Raw genomic sequence first — 19,617 nt, 5'->3', positions numbered from 1 at the left:
CAGGAATCGGCCCTAAGGGTACATCTACACAGCAGTGTTATTCCGGAATAATTGATGTTATTCCGAAATAACAAAGAGCGTGTATAAACTTCAATCCATTATTTCAAAATAATGTCGAGTTGGAAGACTTCTTACTCTGACTCCTGTAACCCTCATTTTATGAGGAATGAGGGAAATCAAAGAAAGAGTATTCTTCCTTCGACTTCCTGCTGTATAGACAACGCCAAAAGCTGAAATAAGCTATTTCAACTTAACCTACACAACTGATGAAGCTCAAGGTTTTTTTTCCAAGGGAACATGCAAATGCAGTCCCCCACTACCACAATTTATGCAGTCGAGTTTCCCGCATTTGGGGAAATCGCAGGGGTCAGCACACTGGCAGTGCAATGGATGAGCCTCACCCTGGGAAAACCACCTTCATGATCATGATATCTGCCTGACGTAGCTCAAGTTGCGTAGCTTAATTTGACTTTTGTCCTGCTCTGTAGACGTGCCCCTAGAGAATCCATTAATTTTACTGTCACAATAAAATAAAGGGTCATTTTATTTTCTGAGTCTCTCTTTCTTGTATCACAAATGTGGGCTGTATTCGCCTGGTTTGATTATTAATGAATGAACACTGAAATAAACCCCTCAGTTTGTGCACTAGATCTTTCTTATCTTAACACAGAGTAAAATATTTTAGCTTTATAAACCAAATTTTGCTGACGTCTAGATGCTGGAATCTGTGGCAGCACTGAAGTTACATTGCAATTGCAGCAATAAAATAAGACACGGTCTATTTGGAAGAACAGCACTCTTGTCAGGAATTCCAGCAAGTTTTGTAACAGCTTCCCTATGATCACTGTGGCCATTTCCTGAAACTGCATTCTGTCAAGGAGCAAAAAGTACTCTGTAGGAAATTGACATGCAACTTGATAAATGGAGTCTCCTTTGTATTTGGAGGTATTTCCCATGGGCAAGCTTTACTGCAGAGTGAATGCATTTGACATCATGGAAACTTCAGTAGTTAGGCTGAGTTCTCAACACTCTCTGCATCTCCAAGGTACCTGTTGTTTATCTGTTAGTTGTTCAATGAGGCAATGATTCCCCTAAGGAAAAGCCCCTTCAAAATAAAAAATATTTAATACTAACTTCTACTCATCAGCAGCTTTGTGCATTTGAATTCAGGCTACAGAAATGGTAATACAAAGGTAATTTAGTTAGCAGAAAACACAGAAATATCGAGCGCAGGGTTGGATCATGATAATGCCACTTATCACTTGGGATATACTTTGCTGTAACCAGAATCATTATTACATTTAAAGTGTATGGGGGAAAGGAGACAGGCTTCTACACACCAGACAGGTGTTTCTCAACCTTTTTTTCTAAATTACCCCTTTTTCAAAACAAAACAAAACAAAACAAAACAAAACAAAACAAAACAAAACAAAACAAAACAAAAAAAAGATAAGTACCCCGAGTACCTACAGTTTTCAGATACACAATTTTCTTTTTACCATTGCAACACATTTGTTTAAACAACTTAATCATAGCCGGTTGGGCAATGAAATTTTTGGGTGCAAAAAGTACAAAAATAATAAAGTGCTGTAAAATTTAAAACAAAAATTCAGTTTTCTCCAAATTTTAGTTGTGTTGACATAGCCCCAAGACTTCTCTCAAGTACCCCTGTGGGTACTTGAACCACCAGTTGAGAAACACTGCACTAAACTATGACTAACCTCATATTCTCTCCTTCAGTTTCCCTACATGTGCCTAGGACAGGGTATAATTACAGGTCCAATCCTCAGATTTAGATGACCTAAGCTCAGTGCATAACCTGAGGTGATGGGAAAAGGTATCTATACATCTATTTTCTGCTCTCCCAATACCTTGAGGCTACGTCTACACTGGCCCCTTCTTCGGAAGGGGCATGCTAATTTTGAACTTGGGAATAGGGAAATCCGCGGGGGATTTAAATATCCCCCGCAGGATTTAAATAAACATGGCCGCCGCTTTTTTTCCGGCTTGGGGAAAAGCCGGAAAAAAGCGTCTAGACTGGCGCGATCCTCCGGAATAAAGCCCTTTTCCGGAGGATCTCTTATTCCTACTTCAAAGTGACTGGCCTCTTACACCCTTCCACAATGCCTGTTTTTGCCTCTCTGATCATCTGTTTGATCTCTACTGCCTTGCTCTTAGGTGACCAACCCTTAGACCCACTCTGCATGCCTTCAGAAATGTGAAAGTCCTCTTCCTGTTTGCTCAGTGATGCGTGGTGTATTCTCATCTCATTTATTCGCCCTCTCCATGCATCAGGAGATCCCCTGCTTAAAGCCATGCCAGGGTGCTGGACCTCATCAGCGTTTGGGGAGAGGAGGCAGTGCAGACCCAGCTATGCTTCAGCCATAGGAATTATGATTCTTATGGACACATTTCCAGATTCATGACTGAAAGGGGCCATAACTGGGACACTCTGTAATGCAGAGTCAAAGTGAAGGCGCTGCAAAATGCCTACCACATGGCATAGGAAGCATACCACCACTCTTGTGCTGTGCCTACAACCTCCAGTTTCTATAAGAGCTGGATGATATACTTAGGGGAGACCCCACCTCCACTCCAAAGACCCTCGTGGATACTTGGGAGCTCAGAGGTCATCCAACATTGGACTGAGACAGGAGGAGGAAGTTGTGGCTGAAAGTACTGAGAGGGAGGCGGATCCAGAACAAGAGGAGGAATTTTCATCCACAGAGGCTTGCACTCAGGAGTTGTTTTTTACCTCCAATGCTGTGGATGATATGACTTGGTGTGATGGGTCAGTATCATGAAGCACTCAAGCGAGTTCCTGGGAGCATGAGTGTTACAGAAAGGAGGCTTTTCGGTTCTGTATGTTGATGCTACCAGCAAAAGGGCAGTCAGATGGCGAACAGACTGTTAATGCAATCTCTTATGTCATGGTAATCTGTTTCACAGACCTTATCAAAAGTGCCATGCAACTGCTATGCCACCCTTCTTAAATTTGCTAGCAAAGCAAATGTGGTCTTTGACCCATAAAGGCTGACATTCCCTCGCCACTGTGTTGTCAGCGGAAAACGGGGGGACCATTGCTCAGCAAAAACAAGCTGCATACGGTCCCAGACGGACCCCACAGTCAAGTAAAAGCCCCCCATTTGCTTCCCCGCTCACCCTAAGCAACTAAATGTTTTCCAGAATGAACACATTGGAAATGAGAGGCCATTACTAACTTTTGCTGTGTCCCCTGAACTTCGCAGTGCTCTCTCCAAATCACACTAGCCCACAGTACAGAATGGTCATGCACGAATGAAAATCCCTGCCCTTTCCCCTGCCCTTGTGAAGAACTCACCATTGTGGGGTTCCTGTATGTTATGTTTGCCTGCTCTGGAACTAGGGACATTAAGGAGTAGTTGACTACTTGCTTCCCCACCTTGCTGCCTTTGTGTCAGAGCCAACAAGGGAGAGGGCAGGAGCTGGTGCTGAGGGGGGAGCTGGATTAAAAGTTGGTTCCCCCAGCACCATCTCTGCAGTGCAGGGGGGCGGATAGGGGAGGCAGAGCCACAGCGGTCCTGGAGCTGGCTCAAACAGTCCCTGCTCGTGCCACCCCCGGGAGCTAACCACACTGAAGTTTAAATTCAGTAGGAGCCAGGCTGCCTGAATCCCCCAATCAACTAATCGAGTAGTCAGTGGAAATTCCATCAACTACTCGCTTAACTAATTCATCACAACTTAACATTCGTGTCTGGAATAGTCAGACAATGCTAGCCACGTGAACAGTGCAAGTGTTTCAAAAATGTCGAGGCAGTACTGTATCTAGTGTTAAGAAAGGACCCTCTGCAACATGTTGCAAATGTGCCTTGACAGAGACAACCTCGGAATGCCAGTCTGAGGTCCTCAAGCTTGCTGAGCATCTGAAAAGGACCAGGAAGCAGTCAAGAAAAGACTAGAGAGAAGTTTTTGTGTGACATCCTGAGTCACGCTGCTGAAGAAGGAGAGGGACAGTGACAGGAGGGAATGTAAGAAAAGCACAGAGCAACTCCTAAACATTATGAAGCGGCAAGCAGACACACTCCAGACATTACTAGCACGGTAGACAGAGCAGCTGTGTAGCCATCCTCCCTGCAGCAGGTGTCCCAAAACTGTTTTCCGTACACCTTCCTCTCCCTCACTGCCAATGCAATTTAGACACTACCCTGTCCCTGGGCACCACCCACTGTACTCCACACCTGTCCACCCAAACTCCACCCATGCATACTTCCACAGGCACCCGAGGCACTCAACACCCATTCACATGCAGTTTCACTTCAATGAACTGCAGACCCTCTTGCACAGCACATCAGACAGCCAAGTTGCATATGAAACTTGGAGATATATATATATATATACAGGGCTTGCCGAACCGTGGCGAGCCCCGCTCGCCTGCCGTGCATTATTTGCCGAGCCCTCTGTGTGTGTGTGTGTGTGTGTGTGTGTGTGTGTGTGTGTGTATATATATATATATATATATATATACACACACACACACACACACACATATATATATATATATATATATATATATATATATATATATATATATATATATATATATATATATATATATATATATATATATATATATAAAAAAAAAAGCCTGCGAAACTCTAGGGACCTGCCTTACCTCCTGCCTCTCCCACCTCCTGCATGCCTATCTCCCATCCAGTGCAGATGTTTCATGCTGCACGTGTCCCCTACATTTGCTGTGTTTAATAAATTAAATTGATTTGTTTCAAAACAATCTTTATTCCATTACAAGAAAGCAAGCAGGTAAGCATACCCCAGAAAAGCTTCAGTCACTATAGTGTTAAGTGCAGCATACGGACCAATCAGAGTAACCCACTAGCAATGCAGTCACTGCACTCCCACGCATGGCAACAAGTTTTACTGACTTTCAACCTCTAATTGCTGCTTCAAGGCATCCTGGCATGCTGTATCCTTCATAATATTTGCAAAGGGAGGGGGGAAATATGTGCTCCTGTAATAGCCCTGGTCTTGGCTGTTCAAACATGTCTTTCAGGCACTGAGCCTCAGCGGTCCAGCCCTGAGTGAAGCTTTCACCCCCCCCTCCCTTTGCAAATATTATGAAGGATACAGCATGCGGCGATAACCATAGGGATGTTACAATCGGCCAAGTCCAGCTTCCCATATAAACAATGCCAGAGGGCTTTCAAATAGCCAAAAGCTCAATCCACAGTCATTCTGCACCTGCTCAGCCTGTTGTTGAACCACTCTTTGCTGCTGTCAAGGCTCCCCATATATGTCTTCATGAGCCATTGCATTAAGGCAGTGTTTCCCAATTTTATTTGGCCGAGGAACTCTTTTCAGAATTTCAAGGAACCCCAAGGTTTGTCAAGGAAAAAAAAAAAAAAAAAGAAAAGAAAAAAAGAAAGAAGGGGGGGGGGGGAGAGGGACCCACCAATGCATAAAAATCACGTTCCTTCCCCAAGATCCCTCCCACTCTCCTTCGTTGAGGCCTCATCCGCTCTGTTTCCCTCCTCTCCATCACTTGCTATCCCCAGCCCTTATACACTCTCACTAGGTTGAGACAGGAGCTGTGGGGTGGGAATGAGAGATTGGGGTGGGGGACGGGATGAGAAGTACAAGCTCTAGGAGGGAATTTGGATGCAGGAGAAGGGGATGTTGGCTTGGGGAGGGGGCTCCAGGCTTGGAAGTGTTGGGCTCATGTGGAAGGTTGGGGTGCTGAGCAATCAGTGGTTTGAGCATTGGCCTGCTAAACCCAGGGTTGTGACTTCAATCCTTGCAGAGGCCATTTAGACATTTGGGGCAAAAATTTGTCAGGGATGGTACTTGGTCCTGCTGTGAAGGCAGGGGACTGGACTCGATGACCTTTCAAGGTCCCTTCCAGTTCTAGGAGATAGGCAATCTCCATAATTTAAGAGGCCAGTGTAGACAGGCAACATGAATTTCTTGCGCATGAAAGCCCTATGGCTAAAATGGCCATTGGCACTTTCTCAGGCAAGAGAGCGTCCACACTGCCATAGATGCTCTTGCGCAAAAGCACAGCTCGCACATGGCAGTGTGGACTTGTTCTTGCACAAGAACTCTTGCGCAAGAAACCGCCAGTGTAGACATAGCCTAAGAGTTTCCTCGCATGAGCAAAATGAATTTTGTGTTGTGCACCAGTACTGAGTTCACGTGGCTTGTTGTTTGTGCCACTGTGGCACTCAAGTTATTAATAAATGTTTTTAAACCTTTACCTTTTCTCCCTGATGCCATGTCTCCTCCCCTTCCATCAGTTCCCCTGGTGCCTGCTGCCTCCCAACTCCTCACCCTCCTCTGCTGTCCTGACTCTTGCCTTTCCCACTGCCCTTATCCCTCCTGCAACCTGCCCCCCCTCCACCAGCCCTTCTCTCCTCCTTGTGCCCACTCCTCCAGTAGCCCCACTCTGATCATCTGAGCTACCCCTCCTAATCCCCTCTTCTAACACCTCCCTCTACAAACCTGCCCTGCGTCTCTCCTCTGGTGGTGGTCCCTCCCTGCAGGTGTATGCCCTTCTGTTTCACCCCCAGAATCCCCTGGCACCTGCACCTTCCCTTATCCCTGCACCCTCCTGGTGCCTCCCCCTCTCTTACTGCCCCTACCTCCTTTGCCCTCTTTTTCCCTGATACCCACTCCCTCACCACCCTCTGCTCCCGTTCCCCTCATGCCTCTGTGCCCTCACACACGACTTGCTCCATCCCCGCCTCCCTCATGCCCACCCCTTCTTTCAAGCCTTCTCCCAGTACCTCCCCCTTCCCCCTCTAGCCTCCAATGCCCTTCCCCTCTCCCCTCCCAGCATCACCCTGTCTCCCTCCCACTGACACCTCCCCTCCTGCCTTTTTCCTCATTGTCTGTACTTGGCCCCCTGGCATTTGTCTCTCCTCTACCCTGTCCTTTTGGTGCCTTCCCCTCTCTTCCCTCTCTCTCCTTCCCCTCTGCTCAAGCCCCTTCCTCTCCCAGCCTTTCCCCTTCCCTTTCCCCTCTGCACAATCCCCTTCCTTTCCCAGCGCTTCCCCTTTCCCTACCTTCTGCCTTCTACTTTGTGGGGCTGGAGTCTGCGCTCTGTCCCTGGACTCCAAACCCGCAACTCAGCCATACGGCGCAACGCAGCACCCAGCAGTTTTAAAATCCCAGGCCGTGACGTTACATCACGCCTGGGCATCTCCCCGCCTACCGGTTTGAGCATGCCATGCAGGGCAGCAGCACCCAGCAAGGGGAAGCTCAGTGAAGGTTGCACACAGCAGGGACGAGACAGGACGGGATGGGGATGGGGGAGACATGCTCTGGGGCCGGGGTGGGAGGATGCGCGGGGGGGGCCGGGGCCCACTCCAGTTCCAAATATTGGTGCAGCATGGGCACCACGAGCCCATACAACTCGCTGTCCATGCCTGTGCTAGCTAGCCGGCTCTCTCTCTCTTTCAGACGCGGTGGGGGAGTGCCGGCTCCTCGCGGAACCCCTAGTTTTGCTTCGCGGATCCCCAGGGTTCCCCGGAGCACCAATTGGGAAACACTGCATTAAGGGATAGGCAGCAGTGTTCCCTCTAAGCTGCTTCACAAGTGATTAATCAGCCCCGCCCTGTCAGAGGCTCAGGGATCCATGCCCGGAGCTGACTGACTGGCGGGGCTGATTAATCACCTGTAAAGCTGTGCTGCTGAGTAGCTGAAAGAGAACATTGGTAGGCAGAGTCTCTAAGGATCACAATGGGAATTTCTACTTACCCCAGGATGATCTTCTGGTCTGTGAAGAATGTCCCTGCTTGCAGTTTCCTGAACAGACCAGTGTTCCAAAAGATGCAAGCATCATGCACCTTTCTAGATCAGCCACCGTTAATGTCTGTGAAACACTCATACTGATCCACTGACTTGCAGACCATGGAGAAGTATCCTTTGTGGTTAATCTACTCAGAGGTTAGGTTGTCTGGTGACAGAATTGGAATCTATTTCCCCACTGGAGTTTGGGAAGCCCATTCAAACAAAACCATCCACAATTTTATGCACATTGCCCAGAGTCATGGTCTTCTGCAGCAGGATGCAATTGATGGCCCTGCACACTTCCATTAGCATGAGTCCAATGGTCAACTTTCCCTCTCCAAATTGATTGGTGACCGAACAAAAGCTGTCTGGAGTAGCCACTTTCCATGATGCAATCGCCATGCACTAGCACGGTAGCTCTCCACTAGCACGGTAGCTCTCATTTGTGTGTCCTTGTGCCACAGGATGCAGGTGAGCTCAGCACACAGTTCCACAAAAGCGGCTTTTCTCATCCAAAAGTTCTGCAGTCACTGCTCATCATTCCAGGCTTTCATGACGACGTGTTTCCACCACTCAGGGTTTGTTTCCCAAGTCCAAAAGCAGTGTTCCACTGCGGTAAGCACCTCCATGAATGCCACAAAAAATCTTGCACTGTACAAACACTGCATAGACTCACCATTGTCACTTTGCAACTTCAAGAATAATTTGACTGTCATTTGTGACATGAGATTGCCATTAGTGAGACCTATCAGCGTTTTCATCAGCAGCTAGGGATCCATTCCCACAGACTGGGGAGGCAGAGCTCACAGCACAGAAGCCGTTGAAAGATGGTGCCAAATGCGGACAGAAGCACAAGGGTTGCTGGGATGTGAAACGATGCACCGTAGTGCACTTGGTCAGGACCAGGATGCCCCATGCCTCCACTCTGCCTTCCCACAAACCTCTGCAGCAGAAGAGGAAGAGATGCTCTGTGAGAGAACTCCCCAGAATACATTGCTCTGAAAGGTTCTGCAAGTCTGATCATGCTACTGCACTGGCAGCCAACAGTGTGGACACCTAGCAGCAATTTTACTGATGTACTCTATGGGCAGCGCTATAACTTCCAGCTCTTTACATCTACCAGCGTAGACATGGCCTCAAGTATTCTTAGAATACGTCTATGCTGCAAAATGTACCCAGGTCCTGGCTAGCCAAACCAGCCTTCGAGTGTCCACACTGCTGAGCTGGGCATGACCCAGATTCTGTACACCCATATCCACACTAATGCTGCAGCAACACATGTTTGGTGCTGGGATCCATTTTACAGATGTACTGTACTTATTTAACAGATGAGTACATTCAAGAACAAAAAAGGTAAGTGACATGTCAGGGCAAAGCTATGAATAGAACCCAGGAATCCTGATTCCCTATCCTTCCTGCTCTTACTACTAGATCATGCTACAACTCTCCTAATTAGCATTCCCTTCCCCCCAGTTTTCATCCTTAAAGGTCCTCTCAGAAGACTCCCATCTGGCCAGAAAACTTGCTACTGTTCTGTTTTCCATTCTCAGAAAGTATTTAAAATAACTTTTTTGTTCCAAAGCAAAAGGCAAGCTGAAAGAAACCGTGAAACTTAAGAATGTAATTGAGGAGACGGAGCTAGTTACTCCCACCTTTTCCTCCTCCTCCTCCTGTGCTCACTGAGTATTTGTATTGAGTATGAATTTAAAAAAAAAAATCTAAAAAATGAATGCAATCTGACAATTTGCTACCTGGACTGCTCCTCAGAAACCAACAGCCATGATTTTCACTGCATTGTTAATACGGGCTGGCAAAAAGCAGCAAGCCTACAAAGCTCCAGCATAGGAAAAAGATTCATGAGCCCTTTGAGTCATGCTGGGGCTAATGTATGGTTCTAACTTAAAATGCTTTAAAACTCAAAGTTGCATGCAGTTTTTAGGCTAGGCAGGTTATGATTCTGGAAGAATGGGGGGCGGGTTGGTGTGTTTCTTTTTTATTTATTTGGTTTTTTTCTTTGTTGTTGGATCAAAAGGGATGAGACTTTAAAGCAGATCAAAATCAAGGTTAGCGTTACCATCTACCTCATAGAATCATAGAATAATAGGACTGGAAGGGACCTCGAGAGGTCATCGAATCCAGCCCCCCGCCCTCAAGGCAGGACCAAGCTCCGTCTACACCATTTCTGACAGATGTCTATCTAACCTGTTCTTAAATATCTCCAGAGAGGGAGATTCCACCACCTCCCTTGGCAATTTATTCCAATATTTGACCACCCTGACAGTTAGGAATTTTTTCCTAATGTCCAATCTAAACCTCCCCTGCTGCACTTTAAGCCCATTACTCTTTGTCCTGTCCTCAGAAACCAAGAGGAACAAATTTTCTTCTTCCTCCTTGTGACACCCTTTTAGATATTTGAAAACCGCTATCGTGTCCCCCCTTAATCTTCTTTTTTCCAAACTAAACAAGCCCAGTTCATGAAGCCTGGCTTCATAGGTCATGTTCTCTAAACCTTTAATCATTTTTGTCGCTCTTCTCTGTACCCTTTCCAATTTCTCCACATCTTTCTTGAAATGTGGCGCCCAGAACTGGACACAGTACTCCAGCTGAGGCCTAACTAGTGCAGAGTAGAGCAGCAGAATGACTTCACGAGTTTTGCTTACAACACACCTGTTGATACAGCCTAGAATCATATTTGCTTTTTTTGCAACAGCATCACACTGTTGACTCATATTCAACTTGTGGTCCACTATGACCCCTAGATCCCTTTCCGCCATGCTCCTTCCTAGACAGTCGCTTCCCATCTTGTATGTATGGAACTGATTGTTCCTTCCTAAGTGGAGCACTTTGCATTTCTCTTTATTAAACCTCATCCTGTTTACCTCTGACCATTTCTCTAACTTGCTAAGGTCATTTTGAATTATGTCCCTATCCTCCAAAGAAGTTGCAACCCCACCCAGTTTGGTATCATCTGCAAACTTAATAAGCGTACTCTCTATCCCAATATCTACATAATTGATGAAGATATTGAACAGTACGGGTCCCAAAACAGACACTTGCGGAACTCCACTTGTTATCCCTTTCCAGCAGAATTTAGCATCATTAACAACAACTCTCTGACTACAGTTATCCAGCCAATTATGCACCCACCTTATCGTGGCCCTATCTAAGTTATATTTGCCTAGTTTATCAATAAGAATATCATGCGAGACCGTATCAAATGCATACCTCCTTTCACACAGACATAAACACAACAGAAAGGAAATGTTACAGGTATGGCTCTGTTTCAACACAGTCCACAAGAAAAGTCTGACAGTGGTCCACTGCAATGCCTGCAGATAACAAGATGAGGGAGAAGGCTGCTGGCACTGAGAACAATCATAGGAATCACTATGCGGACGATCCTAGATATTTCTCCTCTGTAAACTGGCAGTTGTTTGACTTAAATGGAATTATACAACTTACACCAGTGGTCCCCAACGCTGGTGGGGACCATGGCGCCCAGGCGTGCGGCAGATGCCAGCCCCGGGCGCATGGGCAGCCCGTGCCCTGGGGTCGCAGTGCGTGCCGGTGCCAGTCCTGGCCCCGGGTGTGCCGCACATGCCGGTGCTGGCCCCGGGTGCGCGGTGCATGCTGGTGCCGGACCTGGCTCCTGGTGTGCCGCACATGCCGGTGCCGGCCCCGGGCGCGCGGCACCTGAGCAGCCCCTGCCCGGGGTCGCAGCACATGCTGGTGTCGGCCCCGGGTGTGCGGCACATGCTTGGCCCCGCCCCCAGTCACGTGGCCTGTGAGTGGCCCCGCTCCTGTACACCCAGCACGTGAGTGGCCCCGCACCCAGGCGCCTGGCAGCCCCAAAACATTGGGGACCACTGACTTATACCATCTTAGGATCTGACCTGGGATATTAACTGCTTGTATTGATGATGGGGAACATGGTTATAAATTTCTCATTTATAACAGACTTTTTTAATGTAAGGTAATGAAAGGAGCTTACAGACTTTACAACAAAATATGCTTCCCTGAGTGAAACTTTTTTCTCATAGTGGATTAATAAGTATCATCACTTTATGAAATGAAAATAAATATTTTTGCAAAAGCAGAAATATATATATAGTAAATTTTGGTATGTAAAGTTTACTCAAAACATCTGGTTTTGAATTAAGTTTCACAAAGCTTTTGGTGAAATATCTTTACAGGCAATTTCTGCCCTTAGTTTATTCTAAATTATCTGCACTTCCACCTAACTTATATAAGAAAAGAAGAACGGCCATACTGGATCAGACCAAAGGTTCATCAGGTCTATTATCCTGGTTTCTGACAGTGGCCAATGCCATGTGCTTCAGAGGGAATTAAGAGGTAATCCTCAAATGATCCATCCCCTGTTCCCATTCAGCAACTTCTGGCAAACACAAGCCAGGGACACCATCCCTGCTCATCCTGGGTAATAACCATTGATGGTCCTAACCTCCATGAATGTATCTAGTCTTTTAAACCCCTGTTATATATAAACACAGATGCTTTATGGATTTTTAACATGAGCACATACAATGCTTTTTTGTTAAGAGAAAGAAAGAAAGAAAGAAAGAAAGAAAGAAAGAAAGAAAGAAAGAAAGAAAGAAAGAAAGAAAGAAAGAAAGAAAGAAAGAAAGAAAGAAAGAAAGAAAGAAAGAAAGAAAGAAAGAAAGAAAGAAAGAAAGAAAGAAAGAAGTGCCAGTGCCAGTACTTCAGGGGAAAAGTTTCCAGGGGAAAAGTTGTTGAGCTCTGACTGGAGGTGCTGGTACTGTGTCTGGAAGTGCCGGTACTGCATACTGGGCAGTACCATCACAAAAAAAAGCACTGAGTACATAAATACATTGATTAAATATAAATAGCAGTAAGGAAGTCAGTCACACATTAAATAATCCACATATGCAATTATAGGACTGTGGAAATTTGAGTACACTTTCAGTTGGGACCTTTAGTAAAGAGTTCATCTGCAGCTTCTGACCTTAAAGGCTATGAGATAAGGAGGGTTACAACAATCCACTCCTAAAATTCTGACGGAGAAAAGATCAAGTGATAGATATACATAAAAGAGAGAGATAAGTTCATATGTTCTCATTCACTTGACTGGGTCACTAGCAGGTCTGAGGGTGTTGGGGCTGGGTAAAGATCTCCTCTGAACTAATTCAAGTCCCAGCCTGATTTGCCATAGAAATTAATGCTGCAGCCCTGCAAATGTGGCATCTGAAAATAAAGCAGAGTTCTTTCTGGCTCATGTACTATCACTACTACTAAAGATTTTGCAACAGGAAATTAGTTAACAATTCTCCAAGCTGTTGCACGAGCTAGAACAGAATCCTACTTGCTCTCCCATTGCTGTGGTGACTTGGTAATGTTAAAAAGTAATAAAACTTGAATTTTAACAGTAAAGTAAACAGGTAAGATTTGAATACCCACAAAAAGCAGGACTGTTGAATAATGTGTAGTTTTCACCTCTTTATTTTTCTGATACTTTCCTTTTAGAGTTCCTCCATTATCAGTCTATTTTTAAAATCTTCCAATTCCAGAATTCTCTTTCATTACTAAAATCTAGATTCTTTATAGTCCCTGACCGCAAATGAAAGCAAAGGCTGCCTCTCATCTGTATTTCTACATCTCCCAGCACCATAAGACCCCTAATTGGGGCTTTTCAGCACTACCATAATAGAAATATTTACTACTTCTACTCCAAATCAGTGTGTGATACTTGATTAGCTATTAACAGTCCATTTAAGTTCTCTTTCTAGTCCCTTTGCCAAATTTCCATTCTTTCTGCCATCCTTAAATTATGTATAAAATACTCTACAATTCACTCCCGCTTAACTTAATACATTTTAAATTGAAACAAAGATAAAGAACTCAGTCACATCATTTTCGATTTTCCTAGGTGTTGTATAACAAATTTTATTAATTTAAAAGATTAATAAAGTTTACTTTTTCATAAACCAAAACATAATAGCCCTGCTTTCTGTGTAACAATTAAAATCAAAACATTTTCATTTCCCCAGAATATGGGAATCAGAAAAACATTTAAAATAGGAGAGAAGGAAGGAGGGATCTATCATATACCTAAAAGAGAATGATCTTTGTTAAACAAGAATGAAAAGACCTAATTTTTTTCCCTAAGGTATAATTCAATTCATAAAAGAAATTATTTGAAAGTGACATTATTACATATTGTTGAGAAATATTATATACTCATGATGTTTTACTGTTGAGTATTTTGTCAGCAGTCTCCCGTTTCTTAAAAAATGATTAATTTTTGCATGCAAATTGTATTGTTATTTTATCTGAATGACTTCAACTTTACAAATTTTATCCATGTAAAATGTAAAATACTGTATGAATTTTATGAATCACTTGTCCCTAGACTCTGAGAAAAGCGGATGATTATCACCAGACAGCTATAAATACCATTCCCTAAGAAAGACAGAAAAAAGAAAAAGTTCAATGGCTCCATTTAATGTACAACAATAATGCACCAGTAGCAGAAAAATACAAATTACGGGTTGAACCTCTCTAGACTGGCAGCCTTGGGACCTGACCAGTGCCAAATCATGGGAGGTCAATATTGTCTAGCAGTATTACTAACATTTCCACTGCCTACTGGGCTCTTACAAGACATTTAGGGATAAATTAGAACTAAACAACAGCACTGAACACTGAGATCCAGGACGGGTGATTGTAAACAAACTTTATGGGAAACTTTGGCCACACCCATGATAAGTGGACATCCAGCTAACTAAAATCATGCTGGACCATGAATGTTGCCAGATCAGACAGTGCCAAACTAGAGAGATTCAGCCTGTACTAAGACTTTAGTTGGTGACTTCCAACTGAGTAATTTTAGTAGAGTAAAATTCCTAAAAACAACCAAAAATAATAAACCAACAGACCATCTCTTATTCCAGAATCACACCAACACTCTTAAATCACACTAAGAATGTTAAGTATAGGGTAATTGACTAATCGAATAGTTGATGCATTTTGCATTGACTATTCAATTAGTTGACAGGACATCTCTGTTTTTGAAGTGTAGCAACAGCCTTAGGGTTGTTACTACACTTCAAAGGAGGAAGCGCCGCATGGATCCTGGGATCAGCTGGGGAATTTTTAGCTGATCCCAGGCTCCACATGGTGCAGCTGCTTTGAAATGCCCCATGTAGCCTGGGGACACCCCAGCTGGCCCCGGGTTGCATGCGGCTTTTCAAAGTGGCAGCGCTGCATGGAACCCGGGGCCTGGCATCAGACTTCAAGTGACACTGCCACTTTGAAGTACCCCCTTTTCTCCCCCCCCCCCCGCTTGCTGCCTCTATCTGATAGAGACAACAAGGGGGGGGGGGAGAGCAACTAGTTGACTAGTCCTTCACATCCCTAAATCACACTTTCAGATTGTTCCCTGAAATAATATCAAAAGTTAGACATATTTAATTTATATGTCTATTTTTAATGAAATATGTAGCAATGGAAAAGAGAAGATAATTGGTATAGGGAAATAACTGTATTCCCCAAACTAAGTTGGTTGAATTTTAGCTGGTAATTTGCAATCTAAACATTACTCTCTTTTCACAGCCCTGTTTGAGGATTTACAAATTGCTTTTACACCTAATCCTTCTGTCCATATAATTATATTTAAGACGCCTGTCATCTGAGGTAAGAATACTTCTCTCACTATCACAAGAACTTAGTTAATGCTTACTCAAATCAATCGATCCAACAGAAGTTAACTGACTTGTCACTAAACAATATACCAGTTTTGGAGCCTCCTGCTGAAATAGTCACTAAGTGCATGCTCCTGATGGCTCCTTTCAAGGTTCATAAGAGCAGTAGGTGTTCAGCACTTATCACAGTCAAGCCATAGGAATAAAATTATGAAGTTTTAAGCATACTCATAAATAGAATAATTCCATTTTACCATTAAGTTGTATAGCAATTGCTATCCCTAACATGTACAACATTAAACAATGGGTGTCCAGATTAAAGTTTGTAATCAGTTTTTAAATGTTACTTTATTCATTGTTTGGAATGATAATTGAATTACATTAATTATAACATGCAAGATAATTCATATAATAAATTGGGCCCAAGTCTTGCAATGAATCTAGCATAGAACTCACTGCAGGATCATGGCTGTTATCATTCATTCAAAAGTGCTGTGAATTCTACTTACAGACTTAAGATAATATTTCACCTATCAAAAATGTTTGTTTTTTTCCACTAGCAACATGAGAAAGGGCAAGAAAGTAGATTTTGTGCCCAGGGTGGTTTAAATCATGTGTATATACACACAGAAAACTTTAAATATCTTTTGGCTACTTCTTCATTTAATACACAGCTTTTGACCTAAAATTCACTTGATGTGGATGTATATAATCAGTGTATATTAGCTCTGTAAATAAGAAGCAGGTTAAACTTAGATGTAATAAACTACTGAATAAGAATGATACCAAATATGTTCCTGACCATATTTTAAGACAATCAAAGCTTTCTGAAATTTTGCACAAGAAGCCCCAGTGCATGCTAAGAACAGAAGATAAAGGAATTTAGTTATAGGTAGACTAACATTACATGCTCTAAAAAGTTGAAAGTTCTTTGTTAAATATTGAGTACCAGTGTATTAATTCTAGGCATCTGGAAATCTGAAATATAAAATAACCTTCAAGTAAATATAATTTCCAGTTCCATGCAACTTTTAAAATATAATGTAATTTTGGTGATGAAAAGAGACCTATTGAACCACAGATATCATTAAGCCAAACAAGATCTAACAAACAAAAGAAGAAACTGTCATATCTCTGAGTCCATTTATTTTTACATAATGCAAATGCAATCTTAGTCAAGCATAAGGTCTAGAATGAAATTACATTGCACTTCCGTAGCACCTTTAATGTGACGATCTCAAGGTATTTTATGAACACTATGTATCAAAACACCCCTGTGGGCAACTATCATTGTGACTCTATTTACAGATGTGTGACTGAGGCATCAACATGTGAAAAGGTTTGCACAAGATTACATCTAAGTGTAACAGAGCAAGAAATAACCCAGTAGTAGATAATCACGTCCCTGTTCTAACCACTTGGCAACACCGCCTTTCAATTATTTTATGCAAAGTCACAACGTTCAGATGGTATAATGGAATACAGTATTTCTAATACACAATGTTTCCAAAGTTAATGTTTACACATTACTGTCGGCATAGATACTTTTAACCCTCAGACTTCCATTTTTTGAATGTAAGCAGCAATAACATGTCTACATGAGCGTGAGTGAAGCCAGGGGGTTGAAAGTTAGAATATAGCTCACTTCATTGTGTATGAAATCCAATACTATATTGGTCTAAAAGCAAAGTCCTCTAACTCTGAAGCTGGTAGCTAACTAAAATTGTGTGTAATACAATTGTTCCCTACTAGCAAATATTTCATAGTGATTCTACACTGCATTGAATATTCTCATTTTAACAACCAGCTTTTCTGTGCGCTACACAAAAGGCTTACAGATCCTGTTTGATTGAACACTGGTTTTTCACAGCTTTACTGGCAATGTGCAATGCACTGTAACATGCAGGTCTTATGTTAAAGTGCAACGTGCAAGATTCTTGCATCCCAAGATTATAGGGTTTTGAGGAATGTAATAAACAGCTTCAGTCTATAACCAAGTGAGCCCCATAGCCATATTTGAAAATGTTTTCAAAGGAACATAAAAATTGCCATACCATATCAGTCTCACAGTCCAACTAATTCAGAATTCTGACTCTTACATCAGTTAAAACCAGATGATTTAGGGGAAATGCAAGACATTCCATAATGTAGAACAACAAAATAACCAGCTCACAGACAAAGTTTCTTCTGAAGTCTAGGTAGCCAGGACATAGCAACACTAGCACATGTTTCAAGATTCCCACCATTGCTTCAGCTGGCATTTGAAAAGGTTTTGCCATCTTTGGGAACCCTAGTGCAAGAAGGTTGTGGTGGTTTCTGGCATTTTGAGCATAGTTAGAATGAAACTTTCCATCTGGCTCCGCTATAACTAATTTGCTTCAGTTGTTCCAGACATTTCAGGTTGGACTGATTGACAGAATTAAACATTTCTATTTTCACTATGAAAATTAGAATCTCCAGTCATGAGTGGCAAATTTCAATTACAACTTGCAGTCAGAGAAAGGTCTCAAATATTTTGAGCACAAAGGAATACTATGGACAGTTAAAAATTACTAGATTCCTGTAATATGTTTACTTTTCTTTGGGGACTACAGCATACTTTTGTTTTAGGTTTTACTTTTGTTTATATATTATGGGAAAATTAGGCATTTGCTGTGTTGCAAAATAGATGTTATGTGTATACCTTAACTTTCAAAATGGCACTATGTGCAAACAGCAGAGAAACTATTTTGACAGCCCTTAAAATACAACAGAACTGACTTGTCCAGTTAGTCTTTAAAAAAAAGAAGTGTTCTCCATTCTTTTCTTTTTTGGGGGGGGGAGGGAGGGTTTAACAGTATAACTTCATATTGTTCATTATTTTTGTTGGGAGGTGAGCCATAATTAAGCAACTAGTCTAGGAAAGTTTCTACCAGGAACCGCTCCAAAGCTGCATTGGAAGTATGCATTTAGACATGTAGGACTAGGTTATGCTTCTTCAACCTCTTTTCCTATTCCCCCTCCCCCCCATATACTGAAGTAGGTTGCACAGTCCAGTTCTAATCTATCCCAGAATGTAGCCCAAGATTTAGAAATGGATCCCTAGTTGAGGAGTAGTCTATAATTCTGAAAGCATCTTTTTTAAAAGCTCAGGATTCTCTTGATTGGTGCCGAACCAGAGAATTTGCTGAACCATAGGAGGTCAATATTGTCTAGCAGCATTACCATCACTTCCACTACTTAATGGGCTCTTAGAAGACATTTGGGTGTATATTAGAGCTAAATAACATAATAGAATACTAAGAGCCAGGACTGGTAGCTGTATACAAATTGTATGGGACCATGCAAAACTTGGCCACACCCATGATAAATGGACATCCAGCTAACTAAAATCATGCCAGACCAGGGGTGTTGCTGGATCAGAGAGTGCTGAATTAGAGAGGTTCAATCTGTATTTGTATGTATGTATGTATGTATGTGTGTGTGTATTTTTTATTTTAGAAATGTGAGTCTGTCTATTCATCTGTTTGTGAGTCAATTTGTTAAAAAAATCCTCCTAAACCAGGCATTAACAATAGGCAATATTTTTGATGGGGGGGGGGGTCAGAAGGGAGCTTGGGGTAAGGCATTGGTGTGCAGGAGGGGGATGTGTGATCTGGGAGGGAGAATGGGTGAAGGAGTGGGTTGTGAACTTGGGCAGGAGACTGGGATGCAGGAGAGGGTGCAGATTCTTGGAAAGGGTTGTGATCTGGAGCAGGAGATTAAGAGGGAGTGCAGAGATTTGATTTAGGACCAGAGATAGGGGTTCAACATCTGGGAGGGGGTTGTGACCTGGAGGAGGAGTTTAGGAGGGGTTGCAGGATCTGGGAGGGAGTATGGATGCAGAAGCAGGGGTTCAGAGAGTGGATTACATGGGGTAGGAGTGAAAAAGGGCGACAGAGGGTTGAGGGGCGGGAGGGATATGTGTGCCAGAGGTAGGCTCTAGCCAGCTTCTGGCCAGCTTCTGACCAGCAGCCCATCTGGTTCCTCAATCAGAGTCCCTGCCTTCCATCTGATGCAGGGGTCATGTGTGGCTCTTAACTATGCAAAGCCAGAGTGGGGAGGGGTACATTGCACACTTCTACTCTGAAAACAGGCAGCTTTCATTGGCCAGTTACTAGTCAATGGGAGCTGCAAG

General features: G+C 43.3%; 1 protein-coding gene and 1 non-coding gene across 5 annotated transcripts in view; both read right to left on the bottom strand.

Annotated features, from left to right (window-relative positions):
• CALML6 (calmodulin like 6) overlaps nt 1–19,617 on the bottom strand; it is an 82,437-nt gene that overhangs the window by 58,146 nt on the left and 4,674 nt on the right. For 2 of the 4 annotated variants that reach the window (XM_075906363.1, XM_075906361.1), the window contains exon 3: nt 7,750–8,725. The exons of the other annotated variants lie outside the window; for them this stretch is intronic. The gene's annotated coding sequence lies outside the window, so the exon portion shown is untranslated. The remainder of the gene's footprint in view (nt 1–7,749; nt 8,726–19,617) is intronic. 4 annotated transcript variants of the gene reach the window in all.
• On the bottom strand, nt 289–445 carry LOC112545141 (U1 spliceosomal RNA). Its single transcript, XR_012897388.1, has one exon. It is a non-coding gene; the product is annotated as a U1 spliceosomal RNA (small nuclear RNA).

This window comes from Pelodiscus sinensis, chromosome 23 (assembly GCF_049634645.1).
Source record: "Pelodiscus sinensis isolate JC-2024 chromosome 23, ASM4963464v1, whole genome shotgun sequence".
In the NCBI taxonomy this organism is placed as follows: domain Eukaryota; kingdom Metazoa; phylum Chordata; order Testudines; family Trionychidae; genus Pelodiscus; species Pelodiscus sinensis.
Note: the sequence above shows the minus strand (reverse complement) of the source record. Positions and strands in the feature narration are given on the sequence as shown.